This window comes from Bombina bombina, chromosome 5 (assembly GCF_027579735.1).
Source record: "Bombina bombina isolate aBomBom1 chromosome 5, aBomBom1.pri, whole genome shotgun sequence".
NCBI lineage: Eukaryota > Metazoa > Chordata > Amphibia > Anura > Bombinatoridae > Bombina > Bombina bombina.
The window spans coordinates 768,232,860-768,252,442 of record NC_069503.1 but is presented as its reverse complement, the minus strand read 5'-3'; the positions used below and the strand labels follow the sequence as shown (position 1 = coordinate 768,252,442).

Here is a 19,583-nt window from a genome sequence, read left to right as displayed (position 1 = left end):
GGGCTTCAGTATCTAGCACCATTAAGCTATGAAAACAGGAAAAATTTATTGAAAAAAGCTACACGAACAAGATACAATGCAATAACATAGTGATCTGTTCCTATTCTTTTGTAGTTGTGCACAGCAGTTTAATGTCCCTTTAAACAATTAACCATCAATTTAATGGAAGGCCTAATGGAATACAAGAGTCCATATGCTTTAAAGGAACAGTCTACAATAGAATTTTTATTGTTTTAAAAGATAGATAATCCCTTTATTACCCATTCTCCAGTTTTGCATAACCACCAGAGTTATATTAATATACGTTTTACCTCTGTGATTACCTTATATCTAAGCCTCTTCTGACAGCCCCTGATCACATGACTTTTTATTTATTATCTATTGATTTGCCTTTAGCACTGTGTTTTGCTAACTCTTAAATAACTCCTCGGGCGTGAACACAATGTTATCCATAAGGCCCACATGAACTAGCAGTCTCCTGTTGTGAAAAACAAACAAAAAATCATGTGATAAGAGGCCGTCTATAGTGACTTAGAAACAGGCAGACATTTAGAGGTTTAAATTTTATAAAGTATATTAATCTAACAATGTTGGTTGTACAAAGCTGGGGAATGGGTAGTAAAGGCGTTATCTATCTTTTTAACAATAACAATTTTAATGTAGACTGTCCCTTTAAATGTGGTCTTTGCCACAAGTCAGTTTGTGAAATTTCTGTCCTACTAAATCTGTCCCAGACAAAAAGATTTGGAAGTGGGAGTATCTAGGAGCAACAAAAGTCCAGCCACAAAGTGGCCAGGTAAACCACACAAACTCACAGAGTGGAACTGCCAAGTGCAAGTAGCACATAAAAATCACTTATCATCTGTTGCATCACTTACTAAAGAGATCCAAAGAGATCCCCAGGGAACAGCATCAGTACCAGAACTGTGTGTGGGGAGCTTCAAGAGCTAAGCAGCTGTGCACAAGCCTCACATTAACATGCGCAATGCAAACCACTGGCTGAAGTGGTGTAAAATGCAGTGCCCCATCAATTATCATTGTTTGTCTTCTTCAGCTATCTTTCTTTAAGAACGAATGAACAACAATTATCTGGGTGTTATTTAGTTATCTAATTTATATGCCAGTGGTAAAATTAACATCACAGCATAAGTTTTGGGGAATGTTTCAAAATTTGATGTGGATGCCTGGTATTATAATTTTAATTAATTATCCAATATTTGCTGATTCATGTATATAAAACACAACCTAGGGTTGTCACAATTTTAACAAGATGTAGAAAATCTGATGAAGATTAGCAGAGAGACATTCATTCCATTTGACTAGTAGAAAGAATAGCATTAATAATGTGCTTCTGGTCTACATAAACTGATCTATTGTTGCATGTTTTTAGAATATGTAGGTACTTTATGCAATCTATAGGGAATAGATATGTATTTATAGCAAGCCCAAGAGTATGTCTATGAAGAGATGTTTCAACCAGCTATATTAGAAAATGGGGTTGGTTAGGGTATTGGATATCACGCAGACAAGTCAATGTATATACCCGATGCATACTTGCCCTGGCTTGCCTGAATCCCACCCCATCTACTTTACTAATCATGTGCTTACCTATTTTAATGAATACTTTTCCTTGGCAGCTTTGAGGCTGTGACAAAAACCAGAGTGCTAGAAATGAATGTCCAGTATTGAATTACAGAGATGGCTCAGGGTAGTTATCTGAAGTACTATTGTAAAGCACTTTGTGACTAAAGGGCATGCTTTACAAAGCAAGGTATTGTGCTTGGTCTATAAAACCAATTATTTTATACAGTGTCTCAGTTTTTGTGAGTAGTGCACCATAATCTAAATAAAAAGCTTAAAATTAGTATAGACATACAAAATACTCACAAACATAATCACAATTCAAAAACATACAAAAAAATAAATGATACTTACATTTCTTAATTAAATGTAGTATAGGGTCTAACACTTTATATTGCTACTCCATTAAAGGGATATGAAACAAAAAAATGTTCTTTTGTGATTCAGACTGAGCACACCATTTAAAAAAAAGTTTTCAATTCACTTCTAATATCAAATTTGCTTTGTTCCCTCCTATCATGTTCTGTGTCGAAGAGATAGCTAGATAGGCATGTAAGGTACTACATGACAGGAAATAATGCTGCAAATGGATAATAATGCTGCAAATGGATAACATTCTTGCAAAACTGCTGCCATATAGTTCTCCAGAGATGGGCCGGCTCCTAAGCTTACATCTCTGCTTTTCAACAAAGGAAACCAAGACAATGAAGAAACAATTAATAGAAGCAAATTAGAAAGCTTATTAAAATTGCATGTTATGTTGGAATCATGAAAGACATTTTTCAGGTTTTTATATCCCTTTAAGTGAAAAATGAAATGTGTAAGAAGGTGTTTTACGTTTGTGAACAGAAATATACCGGTAATTACCCTTCTAAATTCAGTAACAATAAAGTTTAAAACACAAGGATAAACAACTACAGATTACAGACTGAAATGTTATCCAACAACAATTAATATGTTTTATTTAATCAGTCAGGGGCGTATTTAGGTTTTGTGCTGCCCTAGGCACTCAAAATTCTGCTGCCCCCCTCACCCCACCCCAGGTTTAAAATATCTGCTTGGATAAATATGTAATAAATATACAAACTGGCCTTTAAAAGTACTTAAAAAATACAACAGTAGTTATGATAGGTTTAGGAATTGTATCCTAGGGGATAAAGTCACATGATAAAATGCATACAACATATTTTCAGTTGTGTTTTAAGTAACATAGTTGTATAGATTCAGCAATAAATACTTATTCTTTGCATGTATGACAGATAAACAGTAAATGTACAAGTATTTAGTGACTAATTCGTTCAAGTATTTTAACGCCTAATGAAGATATATTGAAGGGAGAAAGGCATATGCTGTTTCACAGTGGTCACGTTGTGTAGCCTGTGTGAATCTCAATCATGCGGTGGAGCCAGGAAGAATACCGCATTCCCTCTCAGTCCAGGCCAGGCTGCGCAATTGAGCTCCGCCTCCACTGTCACCACGTCATGCGCACCCACATGAAATCCCATAGGATAGCAATAGCCGGGCCAGCCATTTAAGTCATTACTAATTGGTTGATTTAGCCACCCAGCCCTGAGTTCAGTAGAGTGGCCCTAGGGACTCAAAATTCTGCTGCCCCTTAAAAATCTGCTGCCCTAGGCACCGGCCTTGTTGGCCTATGCCTTAATACGCCCCTGTAATCAGTGCATTATATCCATACACTAAAGACTGTTAAAAAAAAATGTTAGAAATAATAATGGTTTAAAATGTCTGCAGGCTTGAAAAATAAGACATTGAATATTTTAAAACTAAGTGTGGAATAGCAACATTTCCCTCTCCTGGATTGTGGTATTTTTCCAGCACTATAAAGAATGCTACGAGTCAGTCTGAATATATTATATGAACAACTGCATTATAGATAGCAAATCTGACATTTACAAAGATATAGATTTCTATATTTATATAGATCATCCCAGAGAAACAAAATATTTTTAAAATAATATATATATATATATATATATATACACACACACATATATATATATATATATATATATATATATATACACACACATATACATATACATATATATATATATACACACACATATACATATATATATATATATATATATATATATATATATATATAGTGTAGAGACCTACTGATTTCTAATCTATTTGGGAATAGACTCGAAACACAGAGGAAAATAATACATTTTTTATCATCTTCTGAGAATGGCTTAAAAAATTGGAAGAACACAGCAGTAATCCTTATTCCCAATTTAATCAAATCTGTAATTGTGGCTCTTGTTTTCCTTTGCTTAATGCCTCAATGCATATTATCAGTAATGTAGCCCAAGATATTATTGAAAATGAAATATTCATCTCAGTGCATTATTCCTGACAGTGTTTGTTTTAATACATATCCTAAAGTTTCACAGTATAAATATTTAATTATTTTAAAATTTATATATAAAATATCAAAATAATAGTAACACTAAACTAAAATATACAACATAATACTGCATAGATGAATTGACCTATATAAACAGCTATTTCTTTTTTAAATCATACCCATGAAGCACTAGATAATTTGACCTACTGGGTGCCAGAGAATGCACTAAGCAATGTGTTGCAATCCCTTTTGACAGCCAAGTGATTAAACATCATATTTCTTTCACATGTATTTCTTAAATAATAACATTCATGGATACTGTTTTTTGCATACTATTTATTCCCTGCCCTCTAAAAATACTTGAAATGAAGATAACATGTTTCCTTTCCCTGTTTAAGAGATGTTGGAACAATACACACGGTCTCACAGCTAACCAGATTTCTTTGTGGGCTTAAGCTGTTGATGCAGAACCACCCCCTGCCACTCTGAATCCTCGAGTTTCAGGCAATGCACCTACTTCTCGGTGACCTTGCTCAACTGCAGAATCTGAGATGTTTATTAATCACACTGGGGCCTGAAGAATAGCACAGCACATTTTAGGTCAAAAGGAACAGTGTGTGCCATTTTGTGCAGTGTCTGGGTGTTACTAACTTAGCAAATGGAGTTCATACATACCACCAAAACTGATAGCAAATAGGTACTATGTAAACTATTCAGGTTAATACCAGTTTTAAACACCATTGAATTACTAGTTTTTTCTGTAATTTTCAGGTGGGGGGAGTTACACAGGCTCTACTTTTTAACTTGTTAAAAATGGTTTCTTAAATAAATGATATTATATAAACCAGTCTAACATGCATTGCATTTGACTGAAACCTTAACTCTGTCAATTTAATTTCCCTATTTATTAAAAGATTTAAAAAAAGTACCACAAAGTCTAACAATTATGCTACTTGAGCTGCAAGTCTCTTCTTATGATTTGGTTATTTTTGTATGAGCTTTGTATATAATACTATACTAAAAACAAATATACTGCACATGAAATTTCTTAGCACATTGTATTTTCTTTCTGTAATGCAACATTTACATCCTTATAAAAATATTATATTTTCTTGTAATGCAGATTCAAACTTAAATTTTCAAATTACATAAACAAACAAAAAAAAACACTTCTGTTAAATAAAATACTATTGCAATCCAGACTTAGAAGCATTTTAGCAGGATCTGGATCAAACAATAGCTGCACAACAGTTTGTTTACCCAGCTTCTATTTGCAGATTTATCAGTCTAAATTCCTAATAATGCACTACATATTTTTAGCTATTGTAAAAAAATATATAGAAAAGCAATAGTAGAATTCATGTTCCTGGTTTCCTCTATGTGCTAATTAGGAACAGATATAAATTAGCTCACAAAGAATGTTTCAGGCTCAGATATAATTTTATCACATTTAGGTATGATGGACACATTCCAGAATTTCTGGTGGAAATGGAACACATGTTTCAGGCAAAATAATGCATTTATACTGTAATGTTTTCTTTTCCTTAATTAAACATTTTTACATGTTAACATATTACATGTTAAATTAATGTCCCTTAAAGTTCTCAATTTAATATCAGAAATTTGGGAAATGCTGCGTCATTACCCCCCCCCCCCCCCCCATCTTGGAAGTGGAGGAGGTGTAGCCTTTGTCCTGCTGTGATAACACACTGTTTCTGGGGTGGAGCACAGAGTTTAATTTGACAACTTACATTCAGGTTTTTCAGTTTCAATTGAGAACTTCAACTCCAGAATTATCATAAATTGTGTTTCGAAATATTAAAAGGCCAGGCACCATGGAAAAATAATATTTTTTTTATTACTATAACACCCAGAAGGTAAATTGTAAAAGCCATTTTTGGAGAATCTTTGCATGAAGTTTATTTACAGAAATATTTAAACAATTCCCTTTGGAATTTTTTTGTGCCACAAATATAATATATAAGGAATAATATGACATACAGTATATGTAAGTTATTAAAATTGTATTAGGTAATGATCTCAAAAGCTATGTTTTTTTCATAAATATACTGATTGCCATAAAACTTTATTTTGTCAAATTACTGGTAAATCATAGGATTCTTTCAGCTACATAGGTTTAACTTAAAGGGACACTCAATTCAAAATTAAACTTTTATGATTCAGATAGAGCATGCAATTTTAAACAACTTTCCAATTTACTTCCATTAACAAAATGTGCAGTCTTTTAATATTTACACTTTAGTCACCAGTTCATACTGAGCATGTGCAAGAATACACAGAATATTTGTATATACATTTCCGATTGGCTGATGGCTGTCACATGATACAGTAGGAAAAAATAAACTGAAATTTCTCAGAAAAAAAATCTACTACTTTCTGGGAGTAAGTGCTATTGCATTTTTATTATGCATTTGTTGTTTATGCAAATCTTCTGTATTTACTGGTCTTTTAAATAGAATGAAGGGTATATGTTGTTACAGCAAATTAATAGAGGGGGTAATAAAATAACACAAAGACAGTATCTTTGTACATCACTGTATTGTTGCATGTTATAAAATATGTTGTATTATTAAAATGCATTGAAAAAAATGCATTTTACTCTCATTTTTATATTTCATGCACTGTTTCTCCCAAAGGGGTCTGAAATACTGGACCTGGAACACTGCAACATGCTACAACATTTATACTTGATCATTGCAACATCTCATAGTCAAATGGCTTTTCAAGGGGACTATAAAGTAATGAAACTGTTGCCATCAAAAGTACAGTTTTAAATGATACGCTTACACTTGTTTCAAAACAAATCTGATGCAATACAGTGCACAATTGCTCATCTATACCAGGAAATTATCTAAAAATTACTTTAATTAGATGGGACATCTCAAAAAACTGCTTTATTACAAAATACTCTTTACCCCTCCACATACTTTGTCCTCTTGCAAAATGTTTGCAATTCAATGCTACTAGCCACTTATTAACAAAGGCTTTGACAATGGCCCTTCCTTTAATTCTGCAAGCACAGTTTCCATACACAACTAAATCCTGTTACACAACAAATAATCATGGATTAGTGAAGAGTGATTCAATATAAGATGTTTTGAAACAGTCTACTTACAGCTTTTTGATAGATAGATAGATAGATAGATAGATAGATAGATAGATAGAGATAGGTTTTTTTTTATATAAAAGCCTCATACCTGCAATGCAAACTTAAAAATAAGAGCAATTTTATCATCTCTACAATTCTAAAGAATCTATCTAAATTCAATATTAAAATGTAATATATCTTTAGGAAAATGCCATTTTTGCAACCCAAAGAAACATAAAAAAGAAGAATCATATAGATGAAATAATAGGAAAATGTATAGCTAGGAAAATAGCTTCTTCTCCGGAGTGATCTCAGTTTTATAATTTGGTCATTTGCATTAAAATCATTTCATCTAAGTAACACAAATGTGAAATTAATGACATTGTTGAGTAACATTCAAACCCACCAGCACACATTTGTTATGTCAGTGGCAATAGAAAAATACTACAGCTGCCACACTGAGCAACATGTGAAAATGTGGAGCTGGGAGATAAAAAGGTAAAAGCTTAGTGTTATTTACATTTAAAAATAATAAATGGTTCCTTTTTTGCATGGATCTCTGCTACAGGTTAGAGCAGCAATATGTTGTGTTCCTGTATATAAAGTTTCTATGCATACATTAATGTTTGTATATTTTATTTGATATTCTTATTTCCCTCTAAGTCTTGAACAAAAGGACAGTTGACCTCATTTAAAGGGACAGTGTACAGTAAACTTTATTTCCTAATTAGTGTTTTTACAGTGACTGTTTATACCAGCTACAGAGTATGACATGTAAGCAATTACTTCTTTAGGTATATTTTTGTATATGAAATAACTATATGTGCAAATTTAAAAAGCCCAGTCAAATAGGCTCAGCTTGTAGAGAGTGCATACATGGTAAGTAGTGATGTCGCGAATAGTTCGCCGGCGAATAGTTCCCGGCGAACATAGCATGTTCGCGTTTGTCGCGGCGGGCTAACATATGCGATGTTCGATCCGCCCCCTATTCCTCATCATTGAGTAAACTTTGACCCTGTACCTCACAGTCAGAAGACACATTACAGCCAATCAGCAGCGGACCCTCCCTCCCAGACCCTCCCACCTCCTGGACCGCATCCATTTTAGATTCATTCGGAAGCTGCATTCTTAGTGAGAGGAGGGACAGTGTAGCTGCTGATTTAATAGGGAAATCGATAGCTAGGCTAGTGTATTCAGTGTCCACTACAATCCTGAAGGACTCATCTGATCTCTGCTGTAAGGACAGCACCCCAAAAAGCCCTTTTTAGGGATAGAACATCAGTCTGCTATTTTTTTTTTTTTTTTCCTGTGTAATCTAATTGCAGTTGCCTGCCTGCCAGCGTGTGTGTCAGGCTTACAGCGTATACTGTGCCCACTTGCCCAGTGCCACCACTCATATCTGGTGTAACAGTAGTGTACATTAAAAAACAACAACACTTTTTTGACTGTGAAATAATAGTAGACAGCTGCCAGTACCCAAGATGGCCGCCAATAAGGCAGATGGGGAGGGTTAGAGAGCTGTTTTGGGGGGATCAGGGAGGTTGGGGGCTAAGGGGGGATGCTACACCACAGCATATGTAAATATGCTAAAAAAATTACAAAATTTAAAAACCTTTTATTTTAGTACTGGCAGACTTTCTGCCAGTACTTAAGATGGCGGGGACAATTGTGGGGTGGGGGAGGGAAGGGAGCTGTTTGGGAGGGATCAGGGGGTCTGATGTGTCAGGTGGGAGGCTGATCTCTACACTAAAGCTAAAATTAACCCTGCAAGCTCCCTACAAACTACCTAATTAACCCCTTCACTGCTAGCCATAATACACGTGTGATGCGCAGCAGCATTTAGCGGCCTTCTAATTACCAGAAAGCAACGCCAAAGTCATATATGTCTGCTATTTCTGAACAAAGGGGATCCCAGAGAAGCATTTACAACCATTTGTGCCATAATTGCACAAGCTGTTTGTAAATAATTTCAGTGAGAAACCTAAAATTGCGAAAAAAATTAAGTTTTTTTTAAATTTGATCGCATTTGGCGGTGAAATGGTGGCATGAAATATACCAAAATGGGCCTAGATCAATACTTTGGGTTGTCTACTACACTACACTTAAGCTAAAATTAACTCAACAAGCTGCCTACATGCTCCCTAATTAACCCCTTCACTGCTGGGCATAAAACACGTGTGGTGGGCAGTGGCATTTAGCAGCCTTCTAATTACCAAAAAGCAACGCCAAAGCCATATAAGTCTGCTATTTCTGAACAAAGGGGATCCCAGAGAAGCATTTACAACCATTTATGCCATAATTGCATAAGTTTTTTGTAAATAATTTCTGTGGTGCGCAGTGTCATTTAGCAGCCTTCTAATTACCAAAAAGCAACACCAAAGCCATATAAGTCTGCTATAATGGCATGCCTGGCACACAGTGTTGGGGCAAGGGTCCATCTGACCACTGATACCTGGTCTGCAAAGCATGGTCAGGGCAGGTATATCACCCACACTGCGCACTGTGAAGCGGGCGTAACCCTTACACTACCTGATCGATACAACATCATACCTGATGTTTTAAAGCACGTTATTCCAAACAATTTAGGAATGTTAGGTGATTTATGCCCTTTATGGATTAAAACCAGACTCTGCATCAACTATGTAATTTTCCATGGGAGTTTTGCCATGGATCCCCCTCCGGCATGCCACAGTCCAGGTGTTAGTCCCCTTGAAACAACTTTTCCATCACTATTGTGGCCAGAAAGAGTCCCTGTGGGTTTTAAAATTTGCCTGCCTATTGAAGTCTATGGCGGATCGCCCGGTTCGCGAACTTTGGCGGAAGTTCACGTTCGCTGTTTGCAAACCCAAATTTTTATGTTCGCGACATCACTAATGGTAAGCTTATCTCTTTATATTTACTCAAAATCTTATATTATGTTTTATGGTGTACAAAATTAGACAAGCACTTAAAGAGAAAAATGGAAAAAAAAACATTTTAGTATCTCTCTCTCCCATCCTCACATAGTATGATGCTTATAAACATTGTTAACATAGCTTTTTCTAAAACCAGCAAAAAAGCAACTATTTTTAATGTCAAAATAAAGATAAAAATGAGCAATTTCTAAACAATGTCATGCAGCAAGTAAAACGCATCTTTCAGAAAAAAATTGGTAGGGGAAAAAACATCACAGTATACTCTCCCTTTAAGTATAATTGCTACAGTTTTGTTTTTTTTTAATCATCAACAAATGGCAAAATATCCCAATTCATACTTAGGAAGAGAGCTTTATGTTATCTGCAGCAAGTACATGTAATAGGGAGGGTACATAATATAATGATTTGTTTGTTAAGGTTTGCATGGGCAATCATGTGAACTTATTAAAAGAGACATTATACACTAATTTTTTCTTTGCATAAATGTTTTGTAGATTATCTATTTTTTATAGCCCATAAAGTTGTTGGTTTTTTTAAAAATGGATAGTTTATTTTTAAATAACATTGCTCTGATTTTCAGACTCCTAACCAAGCCTGAAATTTTTAGGAGAATACCGACGTATACCTACTTCAGCTTGCTTCTGTTTGTGTAAAGGGTCTTTTCATATGCAAAGGAGGGGGGTCTGATTTTTCCCACTTGCAGTGGGTGTTCCACTAACCTTTTAAACAGAGCTGAACTGGAAGCTTCTAAATAAGTTTTTAAACAGATTTTTTATCAGTATCTGTGCATATTATTCTTTATAGTAGTGTCTATTGCATGCAGTTATATGAAAATTGGTGTATACTGTCCCTTTAAGGTGGAATGAATGGTCTCCATTGGAAATTGAGTATTTTCTCAAGGCATCTACGAATTTGCACTGATAGTTTAAGAAGAGATTCCTTGATTTTCAGAGCACAAATACAACTTTTACATTAACACATTTATAAACTGAAAAGTATTTAAAGTGGAAGAGGAAACACTGAAGTGAATATAAGCAGTATAAAGTTTTACTTCATATTTCTTACAAGGTTAAAGAACCTTTGCATTGAAATTATTTCTATCATGCATATGACACCGAAGCATTTAGGCATTCAAATTATATATATATATATATATATATATATATATATATATATATATATATATATATATATATATATATATACACATACACACACACACACACATACAGTTGTATGCAAAAGTTTAGGCACCCCTGACAATTTCCATGATTTTCATTTATAAATAATTGGGCGTTTGAATCAGCAATTTCATTTTGATCTATCAAATAACTGAAGGACACAGTAATATTTCAGTAGTGAAATTAGGTTTATTGGATTAACAGAAAATGTGCAATATGCATGAAAACGAAATTAGACAGGTGCATAAATTTGGGCACCCCAACAGAAATATTGCATCAATATTTAGTAGAGCCTCCTTTAGCAGAAATAACAGCCTCTATTTAGTAGAGCCTTCTTTAGCAGAAATAACAGCCTCTAGATGCTTCCTATAGCCTGTAATGAGTGTCTGGATTCTGGATGAAGGTATTTTGGACCATTCCTCCTTGCAAAACATCTTCAGTTCAGTTAGGTTTGATGGTTGCCGAGCATGGACAGCCCGCTTCAAATTACCCCACAGATTTTCAATGATATTCAGGTCCTGGGACTGGAATGGCCATTCCAGAACATTGTGCATGTTCCTCTGCATAAATGCCAGAGTAGATTTTGAGCAGTGTTTTGGGTCGTTGTCTTGCTGAAATATCCAGCCCCGGCATAACTTCAACTTTGTGACTGATTCCTCAACATTATTCTCAAGTATCTGCTGATATTGATTGGAATCCATGCGACCCTCAACTTTAACAAGATTCCCAGTACTGACACTGGCCGCACATCCCCACAGCATGATGGAACATTCACCACATTTTACTGTGGGTAGCAAGTATTTGTCTTGGAACGCTGTGTTCTTTTGCCGCCATGCATAACGCCCCTTGTTATGACCAAATAACTCAATCTTTGTTTCATCAGTCCACAGCACCTTCTTCCAAAATGAAGCTGGCTTGTCCAAATGTGCGTTTGCATACCTCAAGCGACTCTGTTTGTGGTGTGTGTGCAGAAAAGGCTTCTTCCGTATCACTCTCCCATACAGCTTCTCCTTGTGCAAAGTGCTCTGAATTGTTGAATGATGCACAGTGACACCATCTGAAGCAAGATGATGTTGTAAGTCTTTGGAGGTGGTCTGTGGGCTGTTTTTGACCGTTCTCACCATCCTTTGTCTTTCCGATATTTTACTTGGCCTGCCACTTCTGGCCTTAACAAGAACTGTGCATGTGGTCTTCCATTTCCTCACTATGTTCCTCACAGTGGACACTGACAGCTTAAATCTCTGCGATAGATTTTTGTAGCCTTCCACTAAACCATAATGTTGAACAATCTTTGTTTTCAGGTTGAGAGTTGTTTTGAGGCCCTCATGTTGCCACTCTTCAGAGAAGAGTCAAAGAGAACAACAACTTGCAATTGGCCACCTTAAATACCTTTTCTCATGATTGGATGCCCCTGTCTATGAAGTTTAAGGCTTAATGGGCTCACCAAACCAATTGTGTGTTCCAATTAATCAGTGCTAGGTAGTTACAGGTATTCAAATCAACAAAATGACAAGGGTGCCCAAATGTATGCACCTGTCTAATTTCATTTTGATGCATATTGCACATTTTCTGTTAATCCAATAAATCTCATTTCACTACTGAAATATTACTGTGTTCTTCAGTTATTTGATAGATCAAAATTAAATTGCTGATTCAAAAACCCAATTATATATATATGTGTGTGTGTGTGTGTGTCTGTGTGCCAGTGAATATAATGAGAACATTTTTATGATATTTATGTTTTATTAAATATATATTTGTTAAAGGGACACTCAAGTCAAAATGAAACCTTCATGATTCAGATAGAGCATGTAATTTTAAACAACTTTCCAATTTACTTCCATTAATAAAAAGTGCAGTCTTTTTATATTTACACTTTTTGAGTCACCAGCTACTACTGAGCATGTGCAAGAATTCACAGAATATACATATATGCATTTGTGATTGGCTGATGGTTGTCACATGATACAGGAGGAGTGGACATAGACACGACTTTAAAATTTGTTTCAAGTTCAAGTGCTATTTCATTGTTTTCTTATCATGCATTTTTTGATTTTGCAAAAGTAAATACAGTAGATTTGCATAATCAGCAAATGCATGATAAAAAGACAATGCGATAGCACTTACTCTGCACTTCAAATAAATAATAGATTTTTTTTCTGACAAATTACAGTTATGGCTAGTTCCACTCCTGTATTATGTGACAGCCATCAGCCAATCACAAATGCATATAATTGCAGTATATTCTGTGAAGCCTTGCACATGCTCAGTAGGAGTGTGTACATTTTGTTAATGGAAGTAAATTGTAAAGTTGTTTAAAATTGCATGCTCTATCTGAATCTAAAATTAAAGTAAAAGCTATTTAAAATGAAGTTGAAACTAATACTGCATTATTTTTAAACTAATCCTCACTGAGAGGGACATATTTCTAAAAGTGTGACAAAAGTTTGGTTTATTATGCACAGAAACACAAGCTTAAAAAAAAAATTAAGAAAAAAACATCTTTTAGATAAACCAAAGAGGGGGGAAAAAATGACTAAAATACCCCTTTTAATATAGCTGCAGGATTTAAAAAAAAAATCATAACTAAAAAAAGGCAACAACAAATGTTATTTTTAATAAACCAGGTTTTGGGGACTTTTCCAGACAAAATTTGATCTACATGGAACAAACCCAGTTAAACACCTGATATAAATTTGCTGCAGGTGGAACTTGGGAGAACATGATTATACTACCAAATATCCAAAATAAAAAAAAAGGTTTGATGTAAGATAGGCAGCAATAAATGCAGCTTGTTTGAAAATACATTTTGTCACAGTGCGACAGATCAATATCAATGAGCAAATGTGGCATTAAATAATTAAATAACACCTGTCCATAAGATTACTGGGGGGGGGACATTGACTGCTGTTACGATATTGGTATTTTGTGCTATTTAAAATTACTTGGTATGTAGCTACAACTTGTACAACAATAACATGCTGAACATTGAAGAAACAGGGTTCTTCAAACCATAGGTCCAGACCCATTACTGGGTCGCAACTTGTTTGTGTATTGTAAGAGAGTGTGTGGTGTGTGTGTGTTATACGAGTATGTGTGTGTTTTATGAGTATGTGGTGTGTGTTGTATGAGTGTATGTGTGTGGTGTATGATAGTGTGTGGTATGTGTGTGTTGTATGAAAGTGTGTGTGTGTTATTAACTTTTACAACACTTTCAAGATTGACTACAATCATAAGAAAGACACAAACTGACCTTAAGTTTGAGGGTCAGTTGTAATGGTCAGTTTATCCATTGCGACTCCAGGCACATTCGCAAGAAGCTGAAACAGTTCCCAAGAGTGGATTTGAAAGGTTTCCGTAGACTGATTGCTGGAATTACATTATTTAAAATTGGTTTGCTAATATGTTAAAATATAAATATGTTAACAGTTTTATTGTTGTTTAAAGTTTTAAAGGGACAGTCTACACTAAAATTGTTATTGTATACTTTATAACATTTAAACTTCTAAATTTCTGCCTGTTTCTAAGCCACTAAAAAGACAGCCTCTAATCACATGCTTTTTTAATTTGCTTTTCACAACAGGAGACTGCTAGTTCATGTGGGCAATATAGATTATTATTATTAATATTGAATAAAACAATGATATAAAACTTGTAAGAGACAAGACGAAATTTGACACATACAGGGGGAATTGAGGGCCCTATTCCCGTGGGAACTTAGATAACATTGTGTTCATGCCTGAGGAGTTATTTAAGATTTAGCACAACACAGTACTAAATGCAAATCAATAGATAATAAATAAAAAGTCATGTGATCAGGGGGCTGTCCGAAGATGCTTAAATACAAGATAATCACAAAGGTAAAAAGTGTATTAATATAACTGTGTTGGTTATGCAAAGCTGTGGAATAGGTAATAAAGGGATTATCTATTTTTTAAAACAATAAAAATTATACTGTAGACTGTTCCTTTAAATTCAATACGCAAATAAATAATCAATATTTTATTATAATGCAAAAACAAATTCTAATTTACATGACAATATCTTGTGAAATTCAGGAAACGATATGTAATTGCCAAACAAATCAGCTAGGCAGAGATAATAGTTATATTTAGTTATAACACCTCAAATGTGTGTGTGTGTCAGAATTACACAGAGTTTGTCAATAGTCATGAGGTCCTATATGAGAATATTACAACAACCATCCACAGCTCCCTACTGCAAGACCACCCAGGTTGAGAAAATAGTTGCACAACACCTATTCATATAAGGAATGGATGTTAGCTCTCGCAACAATAAGGTCTAGTCAACTACTAGAATATTCTATTTATATCACTGAATCTGTGGTACCTGTTCCCCCACCTTGATTGCCAAATGATCAAACTGCTTCTGATGAATGTTTGAAACCATGCTGTGACATATATCAACTTGCCCAAAGTGGTAAGAGCAATTTTCACACCCAACAAATATGAGAAAGAATTTTTCAGATCAATAACGTTGTAGCATCTGTGTTTAACATAGACTTATTCCAATTACTTCAGAGTGAACTGCAGAATGCAACTAGGATACTTGTGTGTCACAGATGTTTAAAAAATGGTCTTTAGTCTAAAAACTACAAGGAGGAGAAAAAAAAATGTACAGTTTGAAAAAATGTGTTTATTTATTCTGGAATTCTCATTGTAAAATAACAATTAATAAATGCATAATATATAGACAAAGCAAAAGCACTTACCAATTATCTGAAGGTCTCTCGGCTGGCGACATTATTTAAGAATGCTCGCCAGTCCTATTTCCCTGGTGGAATTATTTAAGGCCACTTTTTACCCTGAAAACAGGGTGTCTGGCTAAGGGTGTGTACACTGCATTTTCGTATGGGAAGGAGATGCATACATTACAAAAGTGCACAATTAAATTTGTAATTTAAAAATCATACAAAATCAATAATTGAACCATTCGCATAAAAAAAAATTGTATTGTTAAGGTGAATCAAAAATCATAATAAAATTGTTCACCTAAAATCATATTTAATGAAAAAGGTAAAATGTGTATGTAAATTACACATAATTAAATTGTATTAAATATGCACAGTGTAAATCATAATTTAAGTACACTGGATGTGCAAAAAATGCATAGCAATTCCTATTTCTAAGTACAAAATACAAAGCGTAATTGTTGGGTTGTTTTTTTTTCTTAAAGTGGGCTGAACATGGGCATTCCCTGGGCGTAAATATGAAATTTTCTCTCAAATCCCAGCTTAATTCTTAAACATTTCCACCCTTCAGTTCTCACTGTTTTGTCTCGCAAATGAAAAGGTGGCAGTCTTTTATCAAAATACTTAGAATACTTAAAGGGACATTTTACACTAGATTTTTCTTTGCATAAATATTTTGCATTTGATCCATTTATATAACCCATCTGGGAGTGTTTTTGTAACACTATCAGATGGGCTGATTTTCAATCTGACCAAGCCCCAAAGTGTCAGATGTATACACTTGTTTACAGGCTACTGCTGCCCTGTTGTCTCATCTGTCTTTTCATATGCAGGGAAAGGGGGTCTGCTCTTATATCTTTCTCAGCCCCTTTCACTGGGTGTCCCAGCTTAACCTCATCAACAGTGCTTAACTGGCAGCTTCTAAGTAAGTTTTTAAAATGTTTTACACTGGATTTTTAGATCAGTATCTGTGCATATTCTTCTTTATAGTAGTCTCTATTACATGCAGTTATATTTCATTTGCTGTATACTGTCCATTTAATACCCTAATAGAAAAACATACACATATGAAAAAGAGAGGCAATTGTTAGATGCTATACGCAGAAAGCAGGGTAATGTGACATATTGGCTACAGGATTCACTTTTTAAAAAGTGTGCCCCCTGCTCACTTCACCTTACAAAGAGAAGTTTAACTTTCCAGCAAGCTCCATTACTATCAATAGGAGTGTCATGATACACTCATGCGGAGTAGTTGACACCTGGATCGGCTATTCAACAATGGTGGTATGTCTCAGCATTGCCAGGTTAATCTGAAATGTTCTTTGTGTAAGATCTGTGTTTGTCCAGGAATGCTGTGATCTAAGACCCCCCCCTCCTCTTCCGGTGGATGGTACTTAGTGATACTGTGTTAAGGTTGGCTATGAGTGGTTGAAGGATCGTAAATTATAGCAACAAGGGTGGGGGGGGGCCTTGACAAGACAAAGAAGAAACTAAGGGCTAGATTTATCAAAGGCTAGGCGAACTCTGTATGTGCTTCGTCTGTAACTGCGCCCCAGCTCGCCTCCGGAGAAGCGCACATGTGCGCCTGAATTTATCATAAAAATAGAGGTAACTTTGTACAGGCGAGCTGGTGCGTAATAATGATAAATTTCAATGTAGAAAAAAGGTCTCGCAGCACATAGCAATAAAAATTCAGAAAACTTTATTCTTCACTTAAGGCATACAGTTATAACTTGGAATAAACGTCTGACGCTTTTCACGCCCCCTAGTGGCGTTTCATCAGAGATAAATTTCGCCTGTCGGAAACGGCATTTACTCCCTATTTATCAAAGTACATCCCTATAAATATTTACGCCGCCATGCTTTGATTATTAAAAAAGTGTTTTACGTTAATTTTTAGCATATTATATAATGTTTCTGTGCTGTTTTTTTATATATGTTGATAATTTAAGATCGCAAAAAATAAATATATTAAAATATCGATCTATATATATATAGTGGAAGCGCAAATTTCTGGCAATAACAGTCTCTTCTTGGCACTGAGCCTTTGAAAAATTAGTTAAAAGAAAAAAGTACTGCATCACAAGATGTAAAAGCATGTATTATAATGGTGTTCGCCTCAGTCTGCATGTGAAATATACAACACGCAATTGAAGCAGAAATTGCAGTTCCCTATCAGTGCAAAGCAATGATAAATAAGAAACTGGGCGTATTTGTAGGTCGGGCTGTTAAATTACGCCTATTATTAATGTAAATTGTAACACTCGGGAGCGCGTCTGTGCGCCTAGGCAAATGCACGCTGAGTGTGAAGAAGTTTCTTTCAGATTTGCATAATTATAGGTGCAGAGTGCTTTGATGAATATGATTATCAGTTTGTATGAGCTATTTTGGACGTAATTTTAGGAGAAGGGCTTTTATAAATCTAGCCCTATGTCATAACTTATTACAAAGAAAGCAGGCAGAACTCGTCTGGGACCAGAAGGAGTAACATCATGTAAGGAGGTTCTCCACATATCTAAAGTAACTTGGTAATAAGCTTAGATATTGTTTATTTTTGTATGTCCTATTTTATTTTAAAGAATTGTAACTTTGCATATATGTTATTTTGAATGTTTTTATAATTTGGCACTATATAACCTGTATTGGTATTTTTGTTATTAAACATATATAAAATCTAATTCCGTCTTTGGGCTCTAATATCTGAATTCACACTCTGAAGAGACAAGGTTAAAGGGACTGTCTACACCAGAATTTGTATTGTTTAAAAAGACAGATAATCCCTTTATTACCCATTCCCTAGTTTTGCACAACCAACAGTTATATAAATACACTTTTTACCTCTGGGATTGCCTTGTATCTAAGCCTCTGCAAACTGCCCCATTATTTCAGTTCTTTTGACAGACATCCATTTTAACCAATCAGAGCTGGCTCACCTGAACTCCACGTGCATGAGCACAGTGTTATCTATACATCACACATGAACTAACACCCTCTAGTAGTGAAAAACTGTGAAAATGCCCTGAGAGAAGAGGCGGCCTTCAAGGGTTTAGAAATTAGCATATGAACCTCCTAGGTTTAGCTTTCAACTAAGAATACCAAGAGTACAAAGCAAAATTAGTGCTAAAAGTAAATTGAAAAATTGTTTAAAATTACATTATCTATCTGAATCATGAAAGTTTATTTTGGACTAGACTGTCCACGTTCCCTAATTGTTAATTTTGTGCGATTTTTTGGGTTTGCAAGACACCCCTTTTGTCAAAGTTCTTGGTGGTGGCAGGGAGTTTGTTAAGCTGTGTTGGTGTAGGCACGACTTGGGGGTTAATTTGGTGTCCCTTTATGTCCTTTGTATAGATAAAAATAAGGGAACCAGTGGCTTAGTGCTATTAACCCCTTCATTCCCACATCCTCCCCATTTTTGATGGCTGAGTGGAAAGGCTTAATCGTCACAAGGAGACATCTAACCACTCGCAGGGAGTGCCCCCTTTTTAAGATGAGCCTTATCTGGCAAAGAATATTAGGGATTTTTTCTGAAAAAACACAATTTATGCTTACCTGATAAATTTATTTCTCTTGTGGTGTATCCAGTCCACGGATCATCCATTACTTGTGGGATATTCTCATTCCCAACAGGAAGTTGCAAGAGGACACCCACAGCAGAGCTATAATATAGCTCCTCCCCTAACTGTCATAGCCAGTCATTCGACCGAAAACA

At 35.1% G+C, this 19,583-nt stretch overlaps 1 protein-coding gene across 6 annotated transcripts in view; it reads right to left on the bottom strand.

Annotated features, from left to right (window-relative positions):
• The window catches only part of ZNF516 (zinc finger protein 516), a 206,775-nt gene that overhangs the window by 129,524 nt on the left and 57,668 nt on the right, over nt 1–19,583 (bottom strand). For 5 of the 6 annotated variants that reach the window (XM_053714851.1, XM_053714850.1, XM_053714855.1 and 2 more), the window contains one exon: nt 14,414–14,529. The exons of the other annotated variant lie outside the window; for it this stretch is intronic. The gene's annotated coding sequence lies outside the window, so the exon portion shown is untranslated. The remainder of the gene's footprint in view (nt 1–14,413; nt 14,530–19,583) is intronic. 6 annotated transcript variants of the gene reach the window in all.